The sequence below is a fragment of the Oxyura jamaicensis genome, chromosome 9, assembly GCF_011077185.1.
Source record: "Oxyura jamaicensis isolate SHBP4307 breed ruddy duck chromosome 9, BPBGC_Ojam_1.0, whole genome shotgun sequence".
NCBI classification, from domain to species: Eukaryota; Metazoa; Chordata; class Aves; order Anseriformes; family Anatidae; genus Oxyura; species Oxyura jamaicensis.
The window spans coordinates 5,777,729-5,786,084 of record NC_048901.1 but is presented as its reverse complement, the minus strand read 5'-3'; the positions used below and the strand labels follow the sequence as shown (position 1 = coordinate 5,786,084).

The window sequence follows — 8,356 nt, the reverse complement described above, 5'->3', positions numbered from 1 at the left end:
GTGATAGAACATGCATAAAAGTATTTCAAATTATTGCTCCACTTGTGATTAAGAACTTCTCTCTTTCAAGTGCAATTAGAATATTAGCATATGTTGTTACCAGTTGCTCCCTGTCAGCTAGGTAATAAAGGGCATGCATTGGTACACAGAGGCAGCTTTACATAAGGCCAGTAAGTTAACAGTCTGCTTTATATGACAGTGAAACCTGAATTGAGACATGCTTTAATTTAGCGTACCTCGCACATGTTCTGTGAAGTGAGAAAGCAGTTTAGGATTCCAAAAGTTTTCCACTGAATACTACTAGGGGAACAAGTGGCTTCTTGCACTGCTGAAGAGAAGAATGCAGTGACCACTGTAAATAAAATTGACACAAATTATAACGGTGGTAAAGACTAAATTATGCAAATGGTCAGAGGGTGTGTAAATCTGTCTGTATTAAATTACTGCTAGATGTGATTTTTAAAGTAGCAGTCATCATTTTGTTGCCTGCTGGCAAAATTATCATGATAAATGCAACACTTATACCTTAGAGTCTTTTCTTCTGTCCTTGAAATTTTCTGAAATGTGTAAGATAAACACAGCTACAGGCCCAGTCTTTTCTATGGCTTGTAAAGAGACCGATGCATAACAGAACAGCTAGAAATAGATTTATAAATTACAGTTCTTAGTAGGACATTGATCCACTACTTGCTGTTATTTTTCTGAGTATTATATGTATTTATGAACTCCCAGTACTGAAGGAGTTAACACAAGTTACCATTAAAGAGCAGTAAATTGGCCCAGCTCTAGCAGATGAAGAGTCAGGAAGAGGTGAGTCAAGTTTTCCTTTGAGAAACATGGTTGGAAAGAACAGAAGTACTCTGAGCTCAGTTCAGGAAAAAACAGAGGAACTTTTGGATGTTGAAGGAAGGACAGTCATAGGCTGCAGGTAAGCCAGATTTTTGGGAAGGACTGGGTATCCGCTTTGAGTGTAACGGTTTCTGTAACATGGCTTTTGGAAGACAATTTTGGCAGGCTTTTTCCTGAACAAGTTGATTTGTTTGCAGTTTGAGTCTATAGTTCTTTCTGACGTGTTTTTTTTACAGCATTGCCCTAGTAGACTTCTTAACTGGTGTATTTAGGCTCTAGAAGATAATTAATCAAGCACATATAGAATTTCACAGATAGTGTATGTGTGCAAAACTCTATTGCTTAACATACTGTTCAGCGTACAGCTATTATCAATGAAGAAGCAAAGTGTTGCAGAGTTATCTAAACCTGTTTTGGTATTCAAAATGTAAACTAGGTAATTCAAACTATTTGTGGTGTTAGTAACTATGTATTGTAATGAGCACCCTGAAGGAAGAGCATTTCTGTCAGAAATGCTTAATATCTGTGAAGTTTTAAGTGCTTTGAGGTCTGCTTCACTTTACAATCCTCAAAACTTTGCTGGCTAGTCTTTTTCTTTTCATGATTAAGATGACTTATTTTTTCATGTGTCTTAGAAGTTGCTAATTTATTGTGTTTGCTACCTGTTGTGCTCAGAGTTGGTCCTGATGAGACTGTATGCCTATGAACTCTTGAAAATCTTGATTCCCCATCTGATAACAGCTGGTTTTTTATCCATACTCTACTTGTGCAATGCATATTTTATAAGATAAACATTTGTATAAAATGTTGAAATGTAAAGGACTTTTTAGTCAAAATTTTTCTATCTATAGTTGTAGTTCTTTTTCACTTTCTGTAAGCATTTATCTATATCTTATATTCTAACTCACTCGACTGATATAGTCCTAATTACATACAAATGATTGAATTATTAAAAGTTTAATGCTTCCTTTCTGCATCTGTACAATGGACAAAACTATTCTGATTGTGACTTTCATCCTGGCATTTAGAATGGGTAATGTGCATTTGAATTTAGGACTAGATTGGCTTATGGATCAGTAGAGATTCCAGGTGCTCCCTATATCTTTTTAGGTAAATTTTAAGACCATCTGTTGAGCGTTCAACTGAATTTTCAGTAAGTCTCTTGGTAGTGGAGAGACAGTTATTTATTTGACCTACTTTTGGTTTTCAGTGAGGCAGAGGAATAGATATTCTCTGCGGTGATTAGGTTCAAGATGAAATTTCTTTTGCTACTGTTTGGTCTGGAAGCCCTAGGGATCAGGGTACCTGTTGTTCAGAAATGTTGAATGACTCTAACTTATCGGATCTTATCCTTTAAATCTTAAAACATAAATTCTGAACTTCTGTAGTGTATGTGTCTCTAGTGTATATTACTCATATACATATAATATGGAAAGGGGAACAAATAAGCTTAATAATACTAGTTATACAAAAACAGCTTTCCAGCATAGCTATTTATAATAAAGAAAGAAAATTACAGAAAGGTTCTTTGTAATTATAGTTTCTTTTCTGCAGAATATCAGTCACTTGGGACATATGAACTAGGATTCCACTTTTCAAGCATGAGTAATAAAAGATGGGGTGTCCTGGACCTCTGATTTTAAGTAAATCATCTATTTTCTCTGTAACTTTGGAAAAGTCATTTGACCTACTTGTGCCTTATACAGCCCAGCTGGAAAATTGGATAAAGACAAGGGCCTCAGAACAACCCCAATGCTGTAATGAAACTTACTCCAGCAAATACTGAAAACATGGTATACAGGTTATGGGAACACAGAACATTTTATTACAATGTGCTGATCTGCTGAATGACTATCGATTGCATTGCAGGTCAAGTAAACACATTAAGAGTTTCTGCAATAGTTTTGCATAATACCTGTGTATCCCTGTATTCTTTCTAAGGTAAATCTAATACTTTTGGAGCCAACCCTATGTGCTTTTTCTTATCCCCCCCCAAACCTCCTTCATCTCAGAGAGCAACAAAGAAACTTTGCATACTTTGTCGCATAGGTAGGGAGATGGTATTTTCACACATACAGAAGCAACTTTCTTCAGAAAAGTACTAAGAAGAGGAAAGTAGCTGAAGTGTAGTGCACCAGTACCTGTGTGTTCCTGTATCTTAGCAGTCATTCACACCAGTAAAAAAAAAAAAAAAAAAAAAGTAAAATTTTGGTTGAGAACAGCATGCTTACAGGTGAGTTTAGTGATTGCTTTTGCATTTCCCTTCATCTGATTGTTATGTATCGTTCTTTAGGATGGCTGTAAAAATGCTCAGGAACAAAAGCATTTTTCTTTCTCTCTAGGGTTCAGATTGAAACTAGTATTGTTTTGTTGGCTTGAGTTCCTAGAAAATTCTCAGAATACTGAGAGCTTGAGACCTGGAAAGAGAGCTGTGGTGTGTGTAGTAGTAATGGTCATTCGTTAGACACCATGAAAGCAGGCATAGAGCAGAATGCATGATATTAGTCAAGGAAGATAACTTGAACCAAGAACAGCATTCAACCCTGGAGACAGCAAAAGGTAGATGTGATGTGTTTGTACCATAGATTGTGAGGAAGAATAGAGGCTGCCCCACTGAGTGAGGCTGGGCCTTGTGAGCCCTTAATGTTCAGCCTAGCAGAGGCCTCCTCAGGCGCCAGAGGCACACAGCTCTGTGCCTGCAGGACAGTCAGTGTGGCAAGCATTTGGGGATCCAGTCCTGGCAGCGCAGACTGTCACCAATACCAGCTTTGTGAGAGTAATTTTTATTATTAGTTACTCTAACTCACTCTGATGTAATTGCTGTGGAGGAGCGTAGTGTATACAGAGCATTGACACTTTCATTTAGGTAAGAGAAGACAACAGAATGTGGGCAGATCCTCAGCTGTGCGTTTCGTCACTATGCTATCAGTTTATACCAGCTAAGCAGCTGCACCTGCATTAGTCAAAGAAAAGCTCAAATTTTCATATGCTTCCCCCACCATCTAAATGGCTCCATTGCTCTGTTTCTAATGGCTGATGGATGGGGTAGTTTTGTTTTTTCACTCCCTCAGAACACGTGACATGAAGACATACCTGGCTGTCACAGACTTGAAAAGCTTTAAGCTTCCAAAGACCTTGCTCTGCTCTAGTAATTTGACTCTCATTGCTTTTGCTGCCTGGGAACCTGATGTAAATGATATAAAAATGTGAATCTTTGTGCACCTAGAAAAGCCTTTGTACACCCTGACATCTGTGGCAAGAAACGTTGTATGTTTTTCCTACGTTAACCCAACTTCACATAATAGTTTGGCTGTTCTCAGCAGAGGAAGTACAGATGGTGACTCCTGGCAGGCAGTGTTATTGGAAGACATTATGCTGCATGTGTACAGGTTGTTAAGCTAACTGACAGTTTTTATGCAGCATAGACTGCTGAGATTTTAAAAATCAGAAAATTACCAAATGCAAGTCAGAGGTCAGCTGGTTCTCTAGAAGGCGTAAAAATCCTAGTCCTGTAGCAATGGTGCCATATGTTCCTCACTGCTTGTTGCCTTAAAATCATAGCAGTGAGAATCAAAAGCCAGTTGTCTGTTGTAATCAGCTTGCAGTGAAATATAGATGCACCACCTGTGAGACAGGTAGATATACAGGATGTAATGCAGCATGGGAGCAGTCCAGATCTCCCCTAATCAATACAAGGAAAGTCAAAGGAGCTTTCTAACTGTAAATGATCTAACCTGGTTTAAAAAAAAAAAAAAAAAAAAAAAAAAAAAGGAGTTTTGATGTGCCTGTTCACAGTCAGGGATGAGGTGTTCCAAAGGGGTACTGCTGCAATTGGGGTTAAATCCATTTTTATGATTAAAAAGAAGAAGTAACCAGCATACTAATGACACTTTCACTTGAAGAAATTTCAGACAGCCCTTTGTACTAGTTTGCAATGTCCAGAAGGGCGCAGTAAAATTATGAAAGTGAGCAGAAAATAACAAAATGGAACTTGTGAGAAAGAGGGATATGACCTCTATTTGAGGGAAAACTATCTTTCACATGGATATCCTACTGGAAGAAGGAAGGTGACTACTACTAAGGCCAAATGTGAAGGCTACTAGTGGATAACTGTGTGATGTGCTAGACCTTTTGACAGCGGCAAATACCACTGAAAATGTGTGCATTGTTTTCCTCTGTTTGATCTTGCAGCATGCCAGTATGTGGTTGAGTGCACAGAATGTGGAAGAGTATGGTACCATTGTGGCTCTCGTCTTTGAGGAAGCTTAGTGGTGGTGAATGCCATTCCTCATCTTTCTAGTAACCTGGTAAAGAGGGATGCTAGTTTCATGTCCTGCTTAGCCTAGGATGAAGGTTTTGCATTATGGGACCTAGATTTTAATATGCTGGAAACTGTAGCTTGTAATTAAGATGATAAAGAAATTAGAACAGATTAGTTAAATCTTTTCAAAACTGCTACTTATGCTTTAGATACATGAGAACATGAGTTTTATACAACTCTTTGGGGGTACAAAGCTTAAAGAAGCACAAAAGGACAGAAATCAAAGATAAAAGGAAGTCTGAAATGGATACCAGAAGGCTAATATGCAAAGTCTGTTAAGGATGCGGAACATCTGCTTGAGGAACAGGAAGGAATGTCTTCTTCTATCCAAATATCTTTATTTGCCAGGGGAAGGGGGGGGAAGGAAAATATGCTTCTTTCCTGAAGATGTATCCAATCAGCAAATTCATATATTGGTGATGCTTTGATAATAGGCTTATGTCAAGTAAACTAGATGCGGAGAAAGCTGGTGGACTAAAAAGCTGAATGCTCAGAATTAATAGCACTACCTGAAATAAGAATTAGTTGCTAATAGAGAGCGTTGTTTTCCATAAATTAAGGCTCAAAAAAAAACCTTATGCCCAAATTTTGGGGGTATTTTTAGGATGGATTAAACAGAATCTCAAACGTGTCTGAAGTCATGTGACAAATTGGAGAAAAATTTAGAGAGGATCCCTGGCTTCTACTATCTGCTGACAGGCTTTCCTTTCACATGGGAAGTCTTTTGTAGCACAACTTTGAGCCCCAAAATCTTTTGGGCAATATATTTTTTGTCCTTTAGTAAGCTCTGAAATTCTGTAAATTGACCTGATACTAATGTAACAATGATAGAAATCTTTAGAGAAACTTAAATGTACAGTAGGAACACTATGATGTTCCTTGAAAACCTATTCTAGCATTCAGTTGTTGGTAGAAAGTTTTCCGAATGCATGAACTTCAAAGAAGCTTATCATTTTATGACCTTTTGAGCAAGGATATTGAAAACTATTTTCTTTTATTCCTCAAGAGATGTTTGTATTTGATTTTTTTTTTTTTTTTTTCCCACTCAGCCCTTCCTTCTCTTAGGTAGAGTAAATATTATTGTTTTTTCTTTATCGGTCACATCTTCTGAACTAGTCACAGCTCACGTTGCAGTCTTCTGGACTCTGCTGTTGGGCCACGTCTCCCTTGATAGAAGATACTCCAGCTGAGGCCTTATCAGTGCTGCAGAGAGCAAAAAGACATTCTGCATCTGGCAGCCTGAGCTCATGTTTATATATCCCACTATGATGATTGCCCTTTTGCAAAAGCATGACATTTTCTTCTATTCCCTAATGCAGCTATTCAAATAGACTCCAAGGAAATACTTGGGTCATAGATAAAACAGAAGAACATGATTAACTGCACTCTATTTACAGTGTCCACAGACAAGGAATCTTTAGTTTTTCAGGTTTTTTTTCTACGTACAAGTTGTTATCTAAATAACTTCAGGCATTATCATTCCACCCTCCTATTTATTCCCTTTTAATGAACAAATGTTCTTGTATCTTTGATGCTGTTTCTGATTTGTATATTGGAAACAGATTTAAAGCTGTACAAGCTTAAAACATGATGCCTGATCAGTACTATTAAAAGTAATTATTTAAACCACAATAATTTAAAAAGAGCTCCTGCATTATGGAGTAGAGGGATGAAGAGGAGCAGACCCATGGCAAACTCAAGCCATTGTCTGGAGCAAGGACGTATATTTCAGAATACCATTGGGAACTACCACAGACTGCAAAATCATCCCTCATAGCTTTTTCTCTTGATGAAGGGTAGAGATTAAAGAAAAAATGGTGGCGTTTTGTTACTACTGTGAAATTATGGAACTTGTGAAAAATGCCATGCTGCCATTCCTAAACTAAGGGTTGAAGTCTGAAGCTAATGCTCTGCTCACTAGCGCAGAGCACCAATGTTTTATTTGTGGTATAATGTGCTAATACAGTAATGTTGTAGCTGTGGTATATAATGTCATGTTTATCTGAGTAGCTCAAGCATTAGTTGGTACGTAGTGCAGGCTGTGTGCTACATAAGTTCTTTCCTTCAGTGATTTCCCCCTCGATATTTCTTACCATCTTCCCCACCCCCCACAAAGCATCTTGTTAATGTTAGCTTGGTTGTTCTTATTTATGTTTGGATGGAATAGGAGTTTAGAATTTGTCTGGTCACTGAATTTAGAAGCAGAATTATTGAACCAGCTGGATATGTATTATCTGAATAAATTACTACCATTTTATATTTAATTCTTCTGAGCACTAAGCTGTCACTTGAAGAAATTGTGTGTAACATCTGCAAGTAAGTGAGGTAAGCTCTATTTCCACCATGTAGTCATAGTGCAGAATTGCATACAACTTCACTCTTTCCCTGGTAGCTACTGATCTAGTTTACTTACAGAATTGAGTGCAGAACAGGTTTCTTGATATCTTTATTTTCTTTCTCCTTTGACCTTGTAATGTAATCAGCTGGCAAATTGAGATTTTTAAATGGTCAAGTGATGGGCTCTGGCAATGGAACTGAGTGCAGTCTGAATGTGTTTTTTTGTTTGTTTGTTTTTTCTTTTCTACACCAAGTTATAGACCAGTTTTATTGAAACCTGATTGCGTAAGAGTTAATGGCTTTTCCACCACCCATTGGAGCACAGAACAACTTCTGGTTATTCTATCAACTGTCAGGGCATTCCCTGTGTCCTGAATGCTTAGAAAATTAGTTGGAAATACCCTATTTAACAAAGCAGTCTCTCATTCACTCTATTTCATGTAACTTTTTTTTTAAAAAAAAGGCAGCCCAAGCCATTCCTTTTATAAACCATTTAATACGGTTTATGATAGCAATAATCCCCTTGAAATTGGTTATATTACTGTAGTTTGTTATAGTGTTAACTGCCCTTGTCTTCAGCTTGGTCCATTAACTGAAAAACCAGCCATTAATTTATAATGAGATGATTTCTTCAGGATTATTACCTTATTCTTAGTTTGTTGGAGATTAATATTCTTGTAGGATATTGAAACACTGTCAAGATGTAACAAGAAGTTCCCAGTTCAGCTTTTATGTAGTACTGAACTATTTATGCAAATCTCTCTGAGATTTACATGTAGTTTTTCATTTTTTTTTTTGTCACCAAAGATGCAAACATATAAGCAGTAGCTTTCTTTATGAAGAAGAACA

At 37.3% G+C, this 8,356-nt stretch overlaps 1 long non-coding RNA gene across 1 annotated transcript in view; it reads left to right on the top strand.

The window, feature by feature from the left end:
• Positions 1-841: 841 nt before the first annotated feature.
• Positions 842-8,356, top strand: part of LOC118171690 — a 175,420-nt gene continuing 167,905 nt past the window's right edge. The window contains exon 1 of the long non-coding RNA XR_004753327.1: positions 842-928. This is a non-coding gene — a long non-coding RNA (uncharacterized LOC118171690). The remainder of the gene's footprint in view (positions 929-8,356) is intronic.